This window comes from Python bivittatus, unplaced genomic scaffold (genome assembly GCF_059951505.1).
Source record: "Python bivittatus isolate LINGU-HERP-01145 unplaced genomic scaffold, Pbiv_v1 ctg000310_np1212, whole genome shotgun sequence".
Classification (NCBI taxonomy): domain Eukaryota; kingdom Metazoa; phylum Chordata; class Lepidosauria; order Squamata; family Pythonidae; genus Python; species Python bivittatus.
Window position 1 is genome coordinate 9963057 of NW_028277054.1, and position 22380 is coordinate 9985436.

General features: G+C 39.8%; 2 long non-coding RNA genes across 2 annotated transcripts in view; both read right to left on the bottom strand.

Moving 5' to 3' along the window:
• Positions 1 to 22380, bottom strand: part of LOC112540324 (uncharacterized) — a 75519-nt gene that overhangs the window by 47458 nt on the left and 5681 nt on the right. The gene's annotated exons all lie outside the window — the stretch shown is intronic.
• On the bottom strand, positions 4684 to 11656 carry LOC112540323 (uncharacterized). The gene is made up of 2 exons (XR_003084386.2): positions 11560 to 11656; positions 4684 to 5187 (listed from the first exon to the last, which is right to left on the bottom strand). It is a non-coding gene; the product is annotated as an uncharacterized LOC112540323 (long non-coding RNA).

Consider the following 22380-nt stretch of genomic DNA (forward strand, 5'->3'; position numbering starts at 1 on the left):
AACCTCCCAGGCTTCTTCCAATCATAGAACTGCGAGGGCTGTTGACCCCATCAAATCCAGCCCCTTGCTCAGGGCAGAAATCCAAATTAAAGCTCCCCTGGCAGATGGCTGTCTAGCCTCAGCTTTAACACATGAAGAGGAGCCACCATCCTCCAGATAATTTGTTCTACAATCCAAGATATCTTATTATTAGACCGAAGAGTTTCCTAATATTCAACTGGAATTGTCTTCCTCTGTTTTTTCTGTGACCTGTACTCTGGAAGGACAGGGAACAGGTCCCAACCTTCTTCTGGGTGGCATCCTTTCAGATATTTGAAGACTTATATTGTACCCTATCATATCCTTTCCAAAGGAGAGACATTCCAAGGAGATTTCTGCCATGGGGCTTTTCTAGATGGAAAATCATGGGTAGCCAGAGACACTTCAGAGTGGTAGAAAGATGTGAAACAAGAGAACAAGACAAGCAGTGGCAAAAATTAAAATAAAATAAAAAATGCCACCAAAGGAAGTTCTGAAGATGCTCTCAAGTACCCTGAAAACATTTTAGAAAATAAAGCCATTTTTATCAAGGAAGTGTCTTCTGAGATACTACAAGCTATTTTGATTGATTGCTTATTTAGTCTGGAAAACCATCATCAATTTTCACTATAAATTATTTATCCAGACATCTACAGCACCTTGACCTCCCATTTGTATTAAAACCAGAGTAAAAACCTCACAATGGGACTTTTGAAGGGAGCCAAATATGTCATAGGGCGAAGGAAACAGCAACACCAAAAATAAATTTTAAGGCATCATGAGATTGCAAGGAAAAAAAAAAACTCTTTTTTGCAGAGTGCAACATTTTTGGAAAATTGGAGAATAGATCTTAGCCCAATATTAGTCTAAATTCTGACAATGATGCTGTTTAGTCAGAGTGTGAAGGTGGAGTGATATGATTGAAGAATGCCCAAATCTTGTGTAAGAGTTACCAAAATGAATAGCAGGTGTGGTGCTCTGTGATTACCACTATGGCAGGAAAAGGCCATGAACTGCAATTGTAGGCTTCTGACAGACTCCCAAGCTGAGCATTTTTCTTAGAAAATTTATGAATCAGTCTCACAGTGGGTGTTGTTTTATTCTGCACAGGACACTTCTGTACATACAGACCTTCTCCAGAAGAACTCCTCTCATTCAAACAATGTGTCATTGTTTGCTCAGTTATATGAAGAGAGACTATGTGATAGAGAGGAAACCTATCAATTGATAGGTCTTCTTGAGCTCTTGTTCCACATGTTAAGCTTGCAGTTCCACATTAGGAGTAACTGGAAACTATTACAATCAGAATCACATCACCCTCTCCCAGAAAGGAAGAGCATTTCATTCAGAGAGATATCGGCTCAGATTTTTATTTTTTTGGCTCTTTAATGCACATGTGCATGATCTACTTCCTATACTAGGTGCATAGATTTGAATCTATTAATAGCACAATCATCCATATAAGTAATTTCCCTATGAACAAAGCCAACATGTCTAAAATACTTATGCATTAGAATGTATTTTATTTCCAGCAGTATCTGTTTAACATGAAGTTGCTTGAATTGAAAGTCTCTCTTTTCCTCTTTCCTTCTTTCTCTCACACACCCACGCCCACACACAATCTCTCACCAAAGTTTACAAATCCCAGGACTTTATATTTAAAGATTTTGAAATCTTCTTTCAAGGTTACTTTGCCTTGCTTATGAAATTTTTATCTTGTAGAGCTAAAATAAATTTGCCAATCTTAATTCGGCATGAGTATGCCTTCCATCTGTTTGGAAATTTCTTGACCATTATAGCACCCTCTGCACAGATCGTTCAGGACCAAATTCAGAGATACAAGGCAGTAAAAAGCAAGCAACAATCATCAAAACAACTTGCTGATTGTTAGTCTGGCCTCCTACGCTTCAGAGCCCAAGAAGAGTCAAGTTGCCCTTTTTCTCCATTGTTCTGTTGTTGTTGTGTATCTGAACACACATATACACACAAAGAAAGAAAGGTCATGAAAAAGAAACAAACACCACTTGCATATATGGAAGTGTGTCAAAAGCCAGAGATATATTTCCACTGGGGCTGGACCAAGCTTTCAAAAAACTGAAAATTTCCATGAATCATGGGATGATTCAAAGCAAAGAGAGCCCCTTATCTTTGCTTTTTCAGTAAGGCTATGCCAGAATTTATTTCTTCCCCTAAGAAATAAGCTCCTGTTTTTCTACTTCATCCCTACAGCTGAAGAATTTCTTTTGAATTTCTTTTAAGGTTGTTTTTGAACTTTATTGTAGGAGGTGTTGAAGAACGCTACCACCTGTTAATAGTATTGTTTTTGTTCCAGATCTTTGCTCTTATGACTCCTTGGGTGTCCAGTCTTCCTAATGTGTAAAGAGAGAGAGAGAGAATGAGAGAGAGAGAGAGAGAGAGAGAGAGTTCCTCTTACTATGTTCCTTGACATTCAGTTGAATCATGGGAAGTTAGGAAGGCTGCAGAGATTATAGTTTCACAAAAAACAAGACCAGTACCATCTTCAACGCATGCAGTGACATTGATAGACATGCAATGGCATCTTCCAAATCCTGCTGTTCCATATTTGTATTTCAATGTCTGATGCAAATACACAAGTAGTCACAGCATTTTTGTGATGAAATCACCAGACATATGTCAAGATTTGTCCTCTTCTCCTTGGAACCCCCATGGATAAGGACACGCCCATCCTTGCTATTGTTCTGGAAAGCCACTAAGACCTGGATCTTCCCAAGAGTCTTTGGGGATGGTCTGGAGAATTGAATGGCTCCTGAAGATGTGGCGCCAGATGTAGATGGAAGATTGTGAGCTTAGAGAGTTGTTTTTCTCACTGTTTAACAGTATTATATTTTTAACTCAAATACTATAACAGCTTGTGTAAGCTACTCAAAGATGTTACATTTTTTTAAAAATTGGAGTGGCATTAAAGCTCTAGCAAATTAAATTGTCTATGTTTGCACAATTGATTCATGAACTCATCAAATGTCTTGAATTCACCCAGCATGCTAAGCCACCAACCCCCACCCCACCCCACCCCAAATTTTAAAACTAAGCAAGTGCAGCATACAGTACAGAAGAAGCTGGTAGGTTGTAACTGTCCAGATTAAGCATGTTGGGTGTACCCAAACCCTACATCTACAGGTAGCCACTGAATTATAAATTGCAAGTAGGCAAATCTGTGCACTAAATAAAGAGACTCCCCATAACTATTTCAAATTTCTGTTGAATAACACTTGACTGCATGACTTCCCTCATCATTCTTGCTATCTCTTTCAATTTCATAACATTTCAAACTTGTCTCCCCTGTCAACACCTGCTTCTTGCCCATCAACAGTTATGATTGAAATAATATACATTGAGGAGAACACTGATTATTTGCTTGGTTTTTTTTTTCAGGAACTGCCAAAGAGGCAATGTTGGAAGGAAGCAAAATGTCTAGGTAGGTGTCAGTGCAGTGCTTTCTTGGAAAGTCAACCACACCATAAACAGGAGTTGGAAAACGTGGCTTTGATTCTAATTGGTTGGAATTTCCTCCAAGATTCCATTACTCTGATATCTTAGGGGTGGGGGTAAGAAAGACACTAAAATCTCACACTTAAATACAGTCACCGTAAAAGGCAAAATTCCTGAAAGGCCAGCAGTTATCAGAGTGTGAAGCAGGGGACTGTGGAAACATAACCTTCCTTGTTTAGTCTCAGCAAATGTGTAGCTAGAAAACACCACTATTCTGTTTTGGAACTTGTTGAAAGCAAATAAGAATGTGGGAAAAGACTGCAGCCTTCTGATGGCCTGGGATTTCTTCCCATGGTAGCAACTCTCCACCCCATTTCCTGTTCAGGCCACACTGTTGCTCAAATCAGGCAGACTTTTTCCAGGGCCCAGGCACTGAGGAATCTCAGGAAAAAAATTAATTCCTATTGATCTTGGGGTTTTTTAATCTAAACTATTAGTAAAGGGCAACCAAATATGTCTTCAGCAGTGTAGCACATTCTGAGTTGATAGAAGAATATACAGCACCTCCTAAATTTTGAAAAAAATCCTAATCTTTTGATCTAGCTTTGGACCCAGGGGACTCCTTTGTTAATTGAAGAAAAAGGGAATTTTAACTATTTCTCTCTCCCTCCTGCAACTATCTGCTTCCCACCCACCCACTCACTCCCAAATCAGCTCTCAAGAGTCCTTCCAGATGAGAGGTGGTGCATTGAACTGTGGGAGGAAGTCAGTGAAAAATTCTCCCTGACACTTCCATTAGTGGGGATAACATTTTTATCTTACTTTGTTTTTTAAAAACCCTTGCCTTATGCTTTCCCACAGTTTAAGTACTGTTAAGACCCTTTTTAAAGTCAATCACAAAAGTCAAGATTGTTCAATATTTCAAGAATGAACTACCATTAAAAGATTAGAAGCATTAATAACATTGATGAATAACAGTTAACGAAAGTGTATGAGTGTATGTGTGCACTGCATTCACTGTTTTTCTTAACATAACCAGAATTGATCTTTCATAACCTAGAATCACCTCCTAATTGTAACAGTATTGTTACATTACATTCTATTGCATATAGGAGAATAATTACAGTAATTATGCCAGGGTATTGCTGGTGTAATAAACCATTGCTCAGAAGAAAAAATAAAAATACTCTGGACTCTATTTCCTTAAAATTTATCTCATCTTCTGGATTTCATACAACAATGAGGATATCCTTTCCATTCACCTTTACCCCTAAAGCTGTAGAGGTCTTCACACATCCACCAAAGTAATGCATTTTCAAAAAATGGGAGGGAAACAAAGTTGTGAGTCTGAAGCACAAGAGTGGAAAATAGGCAAAATTCTCCTTGGAGAGGAATAAAAGGCTTTGAGGAAAATATTCACACCGGGCAGGAAAGCCCTGAATTCTTTGCATGACATGGTAGTGTGTCACTGTCTGAGATCAAGATTTCTGCTAGGGAAAGGGCCTAGTTGGCCCAGTTGATTAGCATACAGATTCTTTTGTTGGCTGGTCCTTGTAAGTAGCAGTTTCAGGGAAATAAAACACAAAGCTGCCCTTATAGTCGAGGCCACAAAAGTAATAGTTTAGGAGCCCTTAGAGTTAATGCCAGTGGTTTGCAGAAAATCTCATCTGTGTTCTGTTCTATCAGTTGTCATGCAATCTGAAAGAAAGAGAGATGTTTTCAGTAAAAATCTAATGGGTGGAATGTGGGGTTCTTATACTTGTTTAGTTACAAATGAGGCAAATGTCATTATCTTTCACTGTACGGTTATCTCAGTGGGGTCTACCCATCCCCTTAGATCCGGCAGGAGAGGCATGCTGTGGGTCCTGTCTGCGAGAGAATGCCCTCTGGCAGGACCCAAGAGGAGGGCCTTTTCTGCCATGGCACCTGTCCTTTGGAACATCATTCCCCCAAGATCAGACTTGCCCCAACCCTGCTGGCCATTTGCAAGGCATTAAAAACGTGGCATCAAGACTGGGGCCCTGATAATGTGGGTGAGCCCGCTTCTTGGTTCTATTGATCGTGAGATTGTGAAATGAAAGGGAAAATTCCTACATAGCATTGAAATTTGGAACTTAAACTTTACTTACAGCCAAAGACCAGCACAGAACATTACAATATAAGAAGTTAAAAATCATATGATGAAGAGGGGGGAATACACAAAACCAGTCAGGGTTCATTCAAAACTGCCACAGTAGGTACTAAGAAACAAAATAATAAACAGTGAAAGCTATCAGAATATATAACAGGCAGACTAATCCTGAATGGAGAGAAAATGGACAAAATCAAAATAAAATTAAAACCATTATAAAATGACCCCATATAAAATATGTTAAATGCATAAAACAGGAAAATACCAGCGCATAAAAGAAGCGAGTCTAAAAAATCCTAGCCAAAAACAGAGCATACTTGTAAAAAGCAATTAACTTATTCCCCAAAAAAGCCAGCTGGCTGACTGTGGGCCAGTCCCTCGCTCTCAGCCCAACCCACCTCACAGGGTGGTTGTTGTGGGGAAAATGGGAGGAGGAAGGAGTATGAGGTATGTTTGTCACCTTGAGTTATTTATAAAAATAATAAAGGCAGGATAAAAAAAATCTTTAAAAAAAGTTATTAGAAAGGTGCTTAGGAGAAAAAGAAGAAAAACCAATCTTGGGGGGGGGGGAGTTTTTTTTAAAGATTTATATGGCCGCCCAACTTCAGCAACTCTGGGCGGCTCACAACAACAATAAAACCAATAACTATAAAACAATCATAAAACAGTAAAACAGTAAAACAAAAACCCTGCGCCTTAATCGTCCTCTTGGGATGCCCTGCAAAAAGTTCTGCTTGCCCTCCTTCCATACTTTCTGTCCATACGATCCTATCCCAGCACCTCCGTAAAAAGCCAGGTCTTAATGGCCTTCCAAAAGGCTAAAATGCGTGGGGGGGGGGGCGGATGCTGAATCATCAGGGGGTTCCACCAGGTAGGGGCAGCCACGGAAAAGTCCTGGTTCTGAGGTCCCACTAGTTGACAAGATTTCACCGGAGCGGGCCCACCCCATCTGATCTAGTGGGAGGGGCAGGTATTCTTAGGGAGAGGCGGTCCCGCAAATAGCCAGGTCCCGTGCCATGCAGGGCTTTAAAGGTGACAACCAGCACCTTGAATTGCACCCAGTGCAGCTCGCGCAATAAAGGCGTAACACAGGCGAACCTGTGAGCGCCCAATCCTGTGTGCACCGCTGCATTCTGACCAGTTGTAATTTCCAAGCGGTCTTCAAGGCAGCCCCATGTAAAGTGCATTGCAGTAATCCAACCAGGAGGTGACTAAGGCATGAGTGACTGTGAGCAAGGCCTCCTAATCCGGGAAAGGGTGCAACTGGTGCACAAGACAAATGGTGCAAAGGCGCCCCAGCCATGGCTGACACCTGCTCATCAAGCAGAAGTCACGAGTCCAGGAGGACCCCCAAATTGCGCACCAACTCAGTCCAGGGGAGTGCAACCCCACCCAAAGTCAAAGATGACGAGTCATCAGACTGTGAGGGGCCAAAAGCCCAAAGCCACTCCATCTTGCCAGGGTTGAGCCAAAGTCAAGCCATCCCCATCCAGACCCTTGCAGCCACTAGAGACTTGGACAGGACCGCAACAGCATCACCTGCCCGGCCAGTGCTGAGATTTATAACTGTACCCCATGCTGTCAGATGACATCACCCAGTTATTGGTAATATTATGGGGAAACCAATGTCTTCCTGAACTTCCATGCCACCACACCTCCATCATGCTAATAAATACCTCACATAGATCTCACATATGAAAGGAGAATACGGGGATATTCTTGCTTTTCTTTCCACAATCTTCCCTCATTCCACAATTTATTTATTATTCAAGGCAATGACTCCCTTGAACAAAGCCTGGTTCCTGGTGACTCCACAGAAGCGCATGGCTACAGTTTCTTTGCAATCCCATGCAAATTGTTGACTGCTGTCTTCTTTCAGGATATTTTTATACTTAGACCAAGTGGCATTTAAAAAAAAAAAAATCGGCAGGAAGTTAGGCAGGATGAGCGGCAAGAATTAGGCTGGGAAAGGGGATTTTGGCAACGCGCATAGCCTTGCTAGCATGCTAGTCAGACCTCGGGGGGTAAGGATGGGCATAGCTAAAATTCTTGTTGCATTACAAGGTGCATAGAAATAGCTTGATGACTCACTGGCTGTAATCAGTTTGCTGAGGTCATTTATAAGACACACTGCAACCAGCAAATGGTCTCCACTCTCTTCTCCATATTTTCCAGTTCTGCTCTTCACTCCCCATTTTATTTTTATCTAGTACAGAGGTATTTATTTATTTGTTTGTTTGTTTATTTATTTAAAAGATTTATATGGCCATCCACCTTAAGCAACTCTGGGCAGCTCACAACATCAATAAAACTATAGAACAATCATAAAACAGTAAAACCATAAAGTGATAAAACAAAAGCCCTGCACCTTAACCTTAACCAAAACCGACAGTTTTGACTGTCCCCAGTTTTGCATGGTTCATTCCTTGTCTATCTTGCTCTGTTTCAGCTTCGATATAAGGTTTTTAAAATCCTCTTTAAAAAATAATCCTCCATATGAAAATGTTTCCTTAAATCTGTTTTGGATTGCAGTTTTTTTTAAAATAGATCATGCATTTGGAAATCAGAACTCTGTAGGCCAGTGTTTCTCAACCTTGGTGACTTGAAGATGTCTGGACTTCAACTCCCACACTCCCCAGCCAGCATGGCCAACTTGAAGATGCGTGGACTTCAACTCCCACAATTCCTCAGGCAGCATTGCTGGCTGGGGAATTCTAGGAGTTGAAGTCCACACATCTTCAAGCCACCAAGTTTGAGAAACCCTGCTGTGGGCAATAGTAAAAATATATTAAAATATTTTAAAAATGGTGCAGGACCTGAATCTCTGTGGGAACACCTTCTCCCAATATTATCTGCCTGCCCCGTAATATCAAGTCCCTTCTCCCATGGACTGCCATCTGCAAGAACTGGGGAAACATCTCTCCTCTGCAATAGCTTGCTCCTGGACTTCTGAATTGTCTCTTCCTTCCTGTCTTTTCAAAAGTCCATAAAAACACCATCATTTCATCAGGCCATCAGGAACTCCTGCCTTAGATTCCTGGTTTTTACATTCCCTGCCCCACCAATGAATTGTTGAATTATGACTGTTTTATTACTTGTCGTGATTATCTGTTTTCGTCTAAGTTTACAAAGATGGGAATTAGAAACTGCTTAGAGTCACTTTCTGTTACAGTGGTTTATAATCCTTGTAATAAATATTATTCACATGGTAGCCCAGGAAGTACTGTTGAGGTTAGTTAATATTCAGATGAAATTTTTAGACATGCCAGGGAGGGAGGGAGGGAGGGAGGGAGGGAGGGAGGGAGGAAGGAAGGAAGGAAGGAAGGAAGGAAGGAAGGAAGGAAGGAAGGAAGGAAGGAAGGAAGGAAGGAAGGAAGGAAGGAAGGAGGCAAGAGTTTGTTTTTTTCCTTGTTGAGAACATAAGAACATATGCAGTACCCTTCTGGATCAGACCCTTGGCCCATGTAGTTTAGCATCTGTTCTCAGTGGCCAACCAACTGCTCAAGGAAGCCCTCTAGTCTCCCAGCAGATGGCCTTCAGAGGCAGTCACTTGGTCCAACCTTTCTTGAATACAGACAAGCTGGTAGCCAGCACCACATCTTGTGGTAAAGTTGGTAGCTAGCAGCACATTTCATGTGGTTTTAAATCTCTTTGATGCCTATTTTGGGGATTATGCTACAACTTGAGTGTTTCACAAAGAACTCTGCCACTATTTGCTACCATTGTGGTCCCAAGTGACTCTGCAGGGTGCAGAAATGGACTCTGAGCTGCATATTGCTCTCAGACCTTAGGTTTCCAACCTATGTGCTAAAAGGAGACACATTTGCAATGTACCTAGGCAATCTTACTCTACCTAAGTAAGCAAGTTCTGGATATTTTGCTACCGTTGGCACAAACAGAGGAAGCCTCCTGCAATAGCAGCCTAATCATGCAGGTCAAAGGGCCACCTACATCTTCCAGTTCTGTGCATTTCCATTTATTACAAGGTTGTTCCCTATTCAAGATAAGCTCAAGGGAATGCTTCTGGTTTTTGGAACCTTTACCAGATAAGTTGAATGTGTGCATTTTGACACTACTTCGCTTCTGGAGGCAATTTCAGAAATGCCTTCTTAGAGGGCCTCTTGGTCATCCTCATTGACTTGGATTATGACCTGAACTACTATGCCCCTCTCCCTTTACCCAAATTTATTTGGTTGGTTGGTTGGTTGGTTGGTTGGTTGGTTGGTTGGTTGGTTTGCTACAACTGCAAATCAGTGGCTGCAGGAAGAAAAAGAGGTATTTTTGATTTTTTTCCCTCTTTCACTTTTTTTTGATGTTACATTAGAGTTCTAATATCAACAGTTCTGGGAAAATAATTTTCCTATAGCAGATGCCTTTATTAAGGGCAACACTGTCCTTGAAAAATCAGATTTTCCAAGACTTCTGGTGCCTGGCATGTTATAATTGCTTTCCAGATATGAAGGGGGAAAGAAAGGAGAGAGAAAGACAGAGCTACATCAACCTCCATTCTGGAATAGAAGAGCGGAAGAAAAGAAAGAGGGGAGAATAATGATGACTGAATTTTGAGCAATGGCTATAACTGGCTGGGAATTCTGGGAATTGAACCAAATATCTGGAGGATCCTAAACTGGGAAACAGTCTGTTATAATCTTTGTTCATCCAAAACACAGACATGTAAGCAGTGCCAATTGTTCAGAACAAAAAGCTCTCCTTTGAATTCCATACACTATTTATTTATTAGATTTATATCTCATCTTTCATTCAGGAGCTCAGTTAACTGTAAGCCACCACACTTGTTGTAATTTGATTTCTTTCACTTAGGTCTACAACCATCCATTATGTTATTTTTAATCCCAATTTGTAGCAGCTTTTAACCTCACTGATTGCACGTCTTCAAGCTGTTAGGATAAAGAAGCTTCTTTTTCAGTCATGGCTAAAAGGATCATACAACTTGGGAAGAAGAAATTTACACCTGATTTGAAGCCTTGGATTGTTGATTGACACAGACTGTCAACACTTGAATTAGTCTTTTTGGAACAAAAACACATGAAAGAATCTTAGAGTAATATGGCCAAACGTGGAGTCTTATATGTAAGACACAAATACATTTTTATTTATTTTATTATACATTCAGTGCTTTATTATACTAAAATAACTAACAGGAAAAAATCTTAACAATATTACATAACTTCAAATTCAATAATCATGACAATAAAAGGCGACCTGGACATTTATTATAAGAACAGTGATGTTTAGTCAACTGATTGCTGGTCCAACTGTTTCTCCTCATTATTTTAAAAAACCTTTACATTAAAAAATGCTATTAATACTGCTCAAAAGTTGTTTTCATTCTCTTTGTTAAAAAAAAAAACTAATTCACATGTTAACATGACACCACATGACAATAATCACTCCAAAATAAAGTTCCTATTTCAATATCTTTCTTCCTTTCTCTGTCACAGATTGATTTTAAAGCCACTCAGTTAAACACAACAATGTACAAATAATTCATCCCAAGCCCAAATCACATCTGAATGATCAACCAATCCAAACAACAGAAGATCAATTATTTATACATGCATATGGACTTTAATTTGCTCTGAATATATAGCTGCTTTTGGGCAGAAAGAATTTGAAACAATAAGTTCCATCTACAGTATTATTTCTCTCCCTTTTTATGTAAATCTGTGTCATTTCTACATCTCAGTCTAATAACTGGATCGGAGCAATTATCAGTTATGCACTTCCTGGAAGTTTGCAACAGTCCTCAACTCAGAAGCCATATATACAAAAGCACAAATTAGCTGTATTTTTAAAAAAATATCTAGTAGAGAAAGTTGTGCAACACACACACACACACCCCAAACACTTAAGGGTGTTTAAGTCACATAACAAAGTAGAAATTAGTCAAAACAGACTTGAATATATGTAAAATTGACCTGGGATGGATTTGGACCGATTCATCCATTGCTAGCAGACGGCATTCGGTTGCTGTTAGAGATCAGTGAGTCACAAGGTGATGATATAAACATTCAAACTGAGTTAACCAAAGTCCATAATTTTAATGTATCTCCACCCTAAAATCACCTAGGATACACCCACTGTTGGGGTATAGTCCATGAATGCTCCACCTGCTTGTTACAACCTGGACACAGACAGAGATGTGCTGCCATAATAACGAAATGAGTTCTACCACAGACCCAGACAGAGAAAGCAAGATGTTTGACAGTTCATACAAAAACAGTTCCCTCCCCAAATAATAGCAATGACCTAATCGGGCACAAAAGCACAAAAATTTGAGAATGTAAAGGGATGGGAGACAGCAAATAGAACAGTCAGCAAGAAATGGTTTGCCTGCAAATACAGCAGATCAAAAACTCCTCCACTGATTAAATAACGTCTTCCTAAAATATACAGTTTTAATCTCCAGTTGATTGAATTGGTGTAATCTTATCTTCAAGACTGGCTTAGATTGTATATATGCACAAGCGTGCATAGCAATAGTGTTTTTACTTCTCAAGAAATGTTCTTATCCCAGCTTCTGATAATTATTGTTTACTCACCTTGAACCAAACCAATCAGATCTTATAGCCTAGACCTTTCTCTTCTACCTTTCCATGACTCATAGCTCCATGCCCCAAATAGCCATGGTTGGCTTACTTCCTGAATTTGTCCAGGGCAATACATCTATTCCCAGTGACTATCACTGCAACTGAGGGGTTCTTTTATTCACCAGCAGGTTCATTGGAACTAGCAAAGTCAGTATCCCTGATCAGTTGGAGGAACATATGGTACCCTCTCTTACATTTTTGGCAGTAGAGTATTCCATTCAGTGAACCAGTATATAAATGCCAGGGCAGGCAGGAACACCCACTGATGATACAGGTTTGCGTGCAACGACTATCAGTGGAACTTTCTATTTAAAACCTGATTAGGTGAGCTAATGCTCTACTTCTATGAAATCATGGTCTGGATGTCCTTAAGCCAGTGCTATTTGTATTAAGATGAGGATTAACCCAGGTTTCTCCCAGCCCCTGGTTTTCTGCAGAAAAATCAAACATTAGTGGGAAAAAAGGGCCTTAAGCAGAAATTTCCCTTATTTTCCAGCACTTCCATGACTAGAATCTTGGCTTTATCAGTGAAGATTCTCTTCTGTTCTTCCTTTTCTATTCCTTTATCTCCCTGTGATGCCATTTCATGTCATTATCTCCTTGTGGTGCAGTTTCATGTTGTTCTATATTTCTGTGATGCCATTTCATAAATAATAAACACTGGGTTTTTTATTCAACATTTTCTTTGCTCTCACTCTCCCACCATCCTATCAGGCCTGAGTCAAGGAATAAAGAAAGCAGAGAACCGAGTATAGATGTACCCAGTTCAGAAATGGTCGTTCACAGGCCAGAAGAATGCACTGCTCCAAAATTTCAGACAGGAGACGTGAGGGACTGTACCTGGGGAATTTTCCTATGTGTGAAGCGTATGTGCTAAAATGAACTTTGCACCTTTCTTTAACAACAGTTTAAGGATAAGAGTTCAGTAGGGGTCCTGTTCAAGCGTTAGCCTCCAACATATTATAAGAAGTGCATTTCCTTCATTTATATATCACGCTGGGGATCAAGCAGAGTTGTGTCACAGTCCAAACGTGGAGAAAATATGGTTTAGAGTGCACGAGGGGACCATGTCACACCAGTCAACAATTCCTTACAGCTGTGTCTTTTTCTGGGCTCACACAACTGCCACTGTGCAATTTCAGGAAAAGACTTGTTTTATTTAAAAAGGTGCTAATGTACAGGCCCATCAGGACTCCATATCGTCTTTTCCCCATCAAACCTGGATCACTGGAATAATTGGCGTGCAAAAGTAGGGTCAATTGCTCTTATGGAAAAAGAGACTGCTAAGATTTGAATACTGATTCTCAGAGGGCTGGATCACATTTTTATCAGATCTGGAAAGATTGTATGTTATGCTAATAATAATAAATCTATTGATAAATTGAGTGTTACATGTAACCTATGACTGAAAGTTAACATGCTATTGTTCTCTGTTATCTTGAATTCCTGTTACTTCTTGCCTTACAGAATATTAAAAATGGGAAAATGGAAAAAAAAATCTGGATCCCTGCACGGTACTCCTACCAAGCATGCTGTTTGAGTCCCCAGTCTTGCCAGGTTGAGCAATAAGATCTAAGGAAATGCTAGATCAAAATCTATCTTAAACTTTTTCCAGAAGTATTCTTCCCCAATAAAAAAAAGCCTTGGTTTTTCTAAGTCATTCTTGGGGGCTTTTACTCAATTGAGTTTTTGTTTGTTTGTTTTAATTACTGAAGGATGTAGAAGACATTACTGAAGGTGATTTTTGAGTTCCATGATTATGACGCTTCTCTAGCTGCCGCCATTTCTCAGGCTGTCCAAGCCCCATGCCCCTCCCTTGGGACTAAATTGGGATGTGGGGAACCAAAGTGGCTGTAGTCTGTTAGAGATTGAGCAATAAAAGGGAGGGTATTTGCATATAATCCTTGGCCCTTTGATTTCTGTAAAAGTGAAATGCACCCTGCATTCAACTCATAAGTGCACCAAAATCATCTTCATTGAGAGAAGCTGAGAAAGCACATTCTGTTTCATGAAATTGAAGGAGAATTGATGCAAGGAAAGGCAGGATAATTTTTCTGCATATTCCTAGTCTGAGGGAGGAAGAGGGAGGGGGTCTTTTCTAGTTGCAGTTGCAAGTAGAACTGCATGATCCAATTACATCAATGGATAATAATCTCAGTGGCATTGCCTCACATAAAGCATCATCAACTTCATTCTGCCATAAATTGGTACTTATGGCTTTCATTTTGCACCAATTGAATGAAATAGAACTATTAGTAACAACAAGCCAGTTGCAAAGTGCCTGAATCTCAATCACATGACCGCAGGGACACTGCAATGGTTGTAAATGCAAGGAATGGTTGTAAAGTTACTTTTTCAGTGCCGTCATAACTTTGAATGGTTGCTAAACAGGGTAGTCATTAAGTGAGCACTACCTGTAGCACAGATTGGCTATAATTCCCAAACCTGGCATGGATGATTCTCTTTGTGGAAATGCCTTATAGATCATACAATATGAACAGCTCCATAGAGACTCTAGTACAAGAACTGATAATATCATCCTTATCCATTTCCCATGATCTCCAAGGCCGGAATATTGCCCTCATTTCAGTTGCATCACCATGCCTAGACTTGCATGCCTCACAAGGACAGAGCAATCCACTCCAAGGGGTAAAAAGATCAAAGCATCCTAGTTCCCTTGTAAACTGGCAAGTTCATAAAAAGTCAGTTTCTAGTGCTTCCTGGTCTCTTTCACAATAGGAAGAGCAGAGCTGCATCTGGAACTCCTTCACAGCTGCTGGGACTCTACCATTTAAACAGGAGGCACTGAGTCTCTCAGCTGCTTCTTTGCAGCAATTTCTCTCTCTCTCTCTCTCTCCCCTCCCCTCCCCCCAAGCTTTTATTGCTGTTTCATGAAGTAGCAGCTTCAAGCTCCTTATGAGAAACTCCTGATCTTTGGGCACTTCTTGTTTCTCTTGCTATTTGGGCACACCCGTGACCAGGGATATTTAGAGCTGGATATGCCCCTGTTAGGAAAAGAGCCTTAGGATTCCAGCCAGTTTGTCATCGTTTTGAGTCTGCCCCTAAAAGAGTAAAAGTTCAGGGGTCAGGCCACAGCAGCCAGAAAGGAAAGCGGCTTTGCCATTTATCTCCTCTTTATTATTCCTCAGATTGCACCTTCCTTGTCGGAGCCTCATTCATGCATTGCTCGGCCAGTCTTTCATTTTCTCCATGCAGGATTTATGGGCTGCTCAAAAGTCCGCTGCAATAAATTACACAGCAGAGAAGCCAAAATCCGTCCCCTGATCTGGCTCCAACCATCCCAAGTAATGTATAAATAATGAGTCTGCCATCTAACGTAAGCAAAAGAAGTTCATGGCACCGTTCATTGTAGTTAGTTGCACAATAACCTTTCGGCACTCATCATGGTGGCATTTTGCAACCCAAAAGTGGCTAGAGCTGTGTGCCAAATGTGTGTACTTTAACTCTACTCTTGCTCTTCAAAGGTTTTTCTCCCCGTGTTCCTTGAATAATTTGCCTGATGAATTTTCAGTGTTTGTATTTATTCCCTACTCGGTTTGGTTATTATTTCTCCATTATGTCTGGAATAACGTTGAACCTCTTTTAGAGAGGAAGCGGGGGGCGTTTACACAGCAACATCTCACTTCAGGTCTTAAGGTGGGCTCAACCCTGAGCAATTGTGTTAAGAATGATTAGGAAAATGCAGTTGTATTCTCTGGGATGAGAGTTTATGAATCCTGGTCTCTTGCTTATGGAACACATTGCTATCAATTATTATTTGAAGGCATGCATGTTCCTTGTAATGATATCTTTGGTCTGTAAACCACTGGAAGTTTGTACAGTACATGCATTGCCGGTAAATATAAATCTTTTCTCCACTGTCTTTAAAGTAATGTTTCTTAGCAGCATTTTAAAAACTTAAGGAAGGCCTCCATATAACCAGAATGGACTGATTTCTTTCCTCCCTTAATACTATTATTTTCCCTCAAACTGCTTTAATCCTTTTCATAGTGGAGGAAGGGAGCCTATTGATATAGTAATATTTGCCACACCCTATCTAGAATGAGAGTGTATATTTTCCTGCAATGTTTAAAGTGATCATCATGCAAATCTGGTTTTGTTTAAACCTTAAACAGAATTTTGAAAGAACAAAATTTGGTTTCTTTTTTTTAAAAAAAGTGGCAGGGGAGAAGTTAACCTTTCAACATTGATTATAAGAGAAGGAAAGTCAGGTGATAAAATTTGGGGGTGGGGGAAATGGGTCTTTCAAAATGTTAAGCAGGACAGCTTAACTTAGAAGAGTTCTGGAAGTGGTAGAGAAATTCATGGAGATAGGTCTGGGAAGCTTTTAACTGCAATATGGAATCATAACTTTATTTAGAAGCTGTGTATGTGGGGGAATCAGATGCTAGAAATGGAGAATGACTACTGTTGTATTCTCTACTTAAAGATGTGCAGGTCTCTGACCTGCCATCAAAATAAACTAGTGAGAGTGGACCCTCCCTAGTTTGATTTGCAACAGGTTCTGGATGTGGGGGCAAGTTCTTGGTGGGCATTTCAATAAAAGTTCAACTCGAGAGTTAAGCTTAGTAGCTCAACAATATATTCTACAATTTTAAATTGCACGTCAACTGAGAGGAGAACTTTATTGGGAAGAAAAGGATGGTCACATATTGAAAAGGGTAATAGGAGTAGTGGCAGTTGCGATAGCTGGGCAGAAAAGTATGGCAAACCAGCAAGTAAGCTCGGAAACAAAATATAAGAATTGCAACCACAGAAAAAGAAACAGGACTGAAGGAAAAACCAAACACTAGAGTTCAGGAGTAAAGACCAAAACTGAACTGAGGATATACATGGGATGAGATTGGAAGCTTGCAAAGCTTGCACAGGAACAATACATTGTCTCTTATTTCTTCCTGCTCAAGAACTTCCAGCATCAAGCTTGAGTTGGAGGAGCCAGTGAAGGTCTTGAAGATGTTTTGCCAAGAAGCTATCATCTGCAATTCAAGGACTCCCAATGTAAGATAATTGCCCATCTATCTTAGCAGTTTGAAAAGAGTTGCAGATTGCTGCACCTAAATGCAGATTTCACAATGCCTGACATTGCTTCCCAAGACTGATCCCTTCCTGTGTCAGGGAAGTAATTATACAAATTGATACTCCTCTTATCTCACAAGGCAATCCATCAGTCTTTATTATTATCAAGAACAGAAGAGAAATCAGATAGGGTCATAACACTCATGAGCAATTGCTTTGTTCTTCCTTCATGGAATGCAGAACATCCCAAGAAATAAGTTCATGGCCAAAAATCAGAATTAGCCAGATATTTTTGATGAGCTTGGCTTCGTTATTCTTTCACTTTAGCAGCTTCCAAAACATAAAGTCACCATTTAATAATATTCACGTTGATTTTCTTCACTTAGTAATGGAAGGCAAAGTAAATGCAGAAGACAGAACTACTGTACTACTTTTCCCCCCTCTGTTGGTTTAAATGCAATTTATTTTGCCTGACCTGCTAAGAATGGAAAAAGAAGAGAGGAAGAATATGGACTAATTCAATTTGCTATGTGCAGGTTTTTTATACTTATGCTTAAAAAAGTTCTATCTGGTACTCTCCATTTACCTTTCCATAGAAATTTAATCAAAAGTTTAAGAAGCCCAGTGATTCTTAGTCCCTATTCTTTGAAAAAGTTCACTGGCAACTGAATGCTCTTTTCACAATGCCTGAACTTTTGTGCCAATTGTCTGCAGTTTACTCTGTAACCAGCCCTCCCAGTCCTGCTTCGCTTTGAGAAAAGCAATAATTGTAACCTCAAAGCCACAAACAACATGAGAACCTTTCTCTCTCTTTTTTAATTGCAAGTGAAAGCTTTTCAAATGATTATGTTTGCTAACCTGGCAAGAGTGGACTTTTCTCTTTGCAAGTGTGTCTTAGATGTGAAATCTAACCTGTTTTGATAAAGACAAAAATAAACAATAACCCTAAACAGTACATTTCTTAATTATCTTCCCTTAATAAGGGTTTACGATATACTTTATTGACAAACCGAATACTTTCTGTTTTTGTTATCTTATATAAAGAATAGATAAAATCACAACTTCTTTGCATTAAGCTTGACTCCTAGGTATTTTGTGGACAGCCTTGTGTATTTTTCTTGGCAAAGATACACAGGTTGCTGTTGCCTTCTGTCATATGCTTACAGACTAGATAAAACAGAGCAGCCCACTTCACCATGAACAGTGAAACGGTGGGCTTTTCAGTGATTGGAGGAGATAGGTTCTTCAGAAGCAGGAGCACAGATCTGATCTTCACGTTTATCAGCAAGCCATTGTGTTGAATCCTCCATCATACTTCCAGAATCTCATCATAACTTCATAGCGTATGTCCAACAGGCATTCTTCCAGACATTTCCCCGTCCGCAGCTACCCTCCCCAAACAGGTTCTCCAAATGCTTTGCTCTCACGAAGCTGGCTCATTGCAAATGCTTTTCATTCACATGTTTTCAAGAATCAGTTGTTGCTGATATGCATAAAATATTGGATACGGAATTGGAACACTCCTTCTTTTGCCCAGTGACCAACAGATGTGGCAGAGCAACACTGATCATATTTTCCTGTCATTGCTCCTCAATGGCCGGGTTTATACAGCATGTTAAGTCACAAAGAAACTACTTTGGTTTGGTTTCGGTTTAGTATGTTTTGTGAAGACAGCCAGTTATGGTTTATTCAACAAAGCATGTTTAAGCAAACTGTCACTTAATAGCTGTGCTAATGTGAGTTTTCAGAGCAAAACAGCCAACTAGAAAATTACTAAATCTCTAGATAACAAATATTAATTTAAAAGATATAATAGAATGGGGAGGGGGGAAGCCTTCTCAAACTAACCATAAACTTAAAAATGGTTGAAATTCAGTTACAGATGAGTGAACAAACCTTTTTCGACTTCATGTTCTCATGTATATGCAACCAAAATCAGTTCTGTGTGCTTTTTTTTTCAACCCCCCCACATTAAAATTAATATGTTAAAAGATATGTGTGTGCTTTAAATCCATTTTGTCCAAAAATATGTATTATCTTTTTCTACAAATCTGTATTTTGAACATTCATTAAATGGTAAATGATAAGTCTGTTATGGTCATCTGGCCAGCAGTAATGGTTAAAGAGGCATACATAAAACTTCCAACAAATATTAACATCTCCAAGATGACCTGAAACACCCCTAAAATTGCTCAGCCACCTGACAGCTGGATCACATATAGTATTGCTTCAATATATTTTGTGAAATTGAGATTTCCCCTTGGGCATTCAGATTCCCACACTGGGAAGAAGGTAGTAATTTTCAAGTTCCCTTCTAATCTTTACATTCTATGACTTTCTGATATCAGGAAATCATTTTTTAAACAACCATCCCTGTAACACCTAGAAAAGGGAGGGAAAAAGGATAAATGAAAGAAAAACTAATTTTCTCTCAACCCAACCTATCTCAAACCATTTTTGTGGGGAAAAAGAAGGGGAGAAGATGCCACTTATGCTGGCTTGAGCTTCTGAATGAAAGGCAGGTTATACATCTAGCAAATGAATTTTGGGACCGTAGCCGAGGCTCAACAAACTCCTGAGCGATAGCCATCTGCCACACTTTAATATTTTTTCCACAATGACTATGGGGCCTAGTGGAATTCTTGGAAATAAAAATGATGTTGGAGAACTGGTGCTTGGCATCATGCTAACACAGGCACAGAATCATGAAGACATTTTGAAAAATCAGGTGGAGTAGGAAAATAGGCAGGTGCCAAAAGAGGGTTGGTTGGTGAGGACAATGGCAGTCCTAGACACCCAAACTCACAGGATTACAAGAAGATGGCATTGAAATGGGAGAATCGTGTATGCTACTTTGAGCTTTTGATGGGAAAGACTAAGGTAGTGAGTGTACTCCAAAATTACAGAAGGGGCACTGGGAGGGGGCACTATACAAAGGGGATCCTGTCTGATCGACCCCAGAGAAACACTTTGTCCTCTTCTTATGCTATGTTCTGAGAGGTGAGCCCTGCAGCCAATCAGGCATCTTACATAATCAAAACTGGAAGGCAAGCTGGCATCTCACTTGCCAACCTAAATGCCCAAATCTGATGGGAACAGTTCCTGTATTTTCTTTGCCTTTACCATTTAATTACCACCCTCCTGCTCATATTTTGGGCAAAAATATTTTATTTAACTTTGATGGGATTTTTTTTGTGGACACTTTCATTTTTTCCATTTTAATTTTTTCTTTTTTCTTTTCTTAGTTCCAAAGTACTTGTTCCAGAAGAGGACCTAGTGTATTAGTCACAAACACCCACACACACCCATGCCATTGTCCTGGATTTTTTCCCCTTTCTAATTTCTATAGCATATTACGCATTTACCATTTGTCTCAGTGCCTTCCTATTAACATTCACTGATCTCAACGCCTTCAAATTCTTTGTGTCTTTTCCTGTCTTCCTTTGTATTACGGATACACTGTGCACTAACATATGGGGGGGAAATGCAGGTTTAGTACATCTGTATCTGTATGTAATGTTATATGGTGTTTGACCAGTGCATGCCTCTGTATCAGTTAAACACAAAAAGAATCCAGGGGCAGACATAAGATATCATCACACACCAAGATGGGGTTTTTTGCACTGCTTTCTCAGTGCTTGTCTTCCAAACATTACCATATATGCAAATTGAAGGAGCACGAATTTCACATTTGGTTGTGGAGGTTCTAATTAAACAGTTGATAATGCAGACAGGATCAGTCTGTTTGTCCGTCTGTGATCTTCTCTGATCAGTTCACTCAAATTTAATTGTGTCCAATACCTACAGTGTAAAATCAGATTATTCTACCTCTTATTTCCCCTTCATCATGATCAACTGAATGTTTGGCATCAACATTAAAATTCTATGTCAAATTTAGTTAGGCTACCTTATGGAAGTGCTACATTTCTAAAATAAAATCTTCCTGGATTTTTAAATGAGATATCCATCTAAGTTTAGAGAAAGGTAGAAGAGAGGCATGCTTTGATAAGAAATAAATAATGCTGTTTTGCAAACAAAATCAACAGAGAGCAAATGGGACTTTCCCACCTTGAATCAGTCAAGCTAGGAAGTGGAATTGGAGCTCTCTAAATTTTCTACCTTCTTCCTCTTCTGCTCTTCATACACGATTGTAAATAAAGGAATTATAAGATACACTAACTTTGAGCTCTTTGATCCCAAGGAAAAGAAGCCTAATAACCCAACCAGAGTCTCTCTGCTTCAAGAGAAACATCCATGTCCCATCAAGCGGGCAGAATTCTGAGCCCGGACCAGACTTGTAGCTAAAGCAGAGCCAGGAATTTCTGGAGATGAACCCACAGGTTCTGGAGATCCACTAAGGCATTCCAGGCTGAAACTAGCCCACTAGAGATACTTTTGCCTTGTCCCATATAGACCTTTAATAGACCTCTTGAATAGACCCTTAATGTTATTGGCACCCAAACTACTATTACTAGACTATGTTCACTTAACATGTTTAAAAAACTCAGTTACAAATCTATCTGTACAATTGGTTAAGTTTGGTTAGTTTTAATCCCAGTTAGATGAGAGGGGGATTGAGTTAGTTGTCCAGCACGCTGTGCAAACCTGGCCCCTTTTATTAGTTTTGTTGATTCAATTGATTGTGCAAACCCAGAAAAATTGATTAGTTCAGTCACCACTTTAAATGGGCTGGGTGAACACAGCAGAACAGTAGGACTACAAAACTATGAATGGGACCACAGAGTTTAGCTTGACTGTCTCTCTTTGCTGCCACAGAGCAATGATTTGGATTTTTGAGCCCAGAAATGGTACCTCTGTCTAACAGGCACCCCGAGTTTCCAGGCCTGCTGTGATTTCAAATAATCCATGTGCAGAAGAGCATTCAAGTTTGGAAAATTAATTAGAAGGAGCCCTCTGCTTTGCATTTTCTTGAAAGAGATTTCTCAGTATTGTTTGCCTTTCTAGTTTAATGTATCACTTGGGAGTGGGGGTGGTGAGAATTTTCTTTGAGGATATCTTGGGCTTTCTTTCTCCCTGGAGATTATGGAGATGACACTGCTGCTGTGATTACACACAAGGAAGGCAGGACATTCACATCTAGCCCCTTCGTGC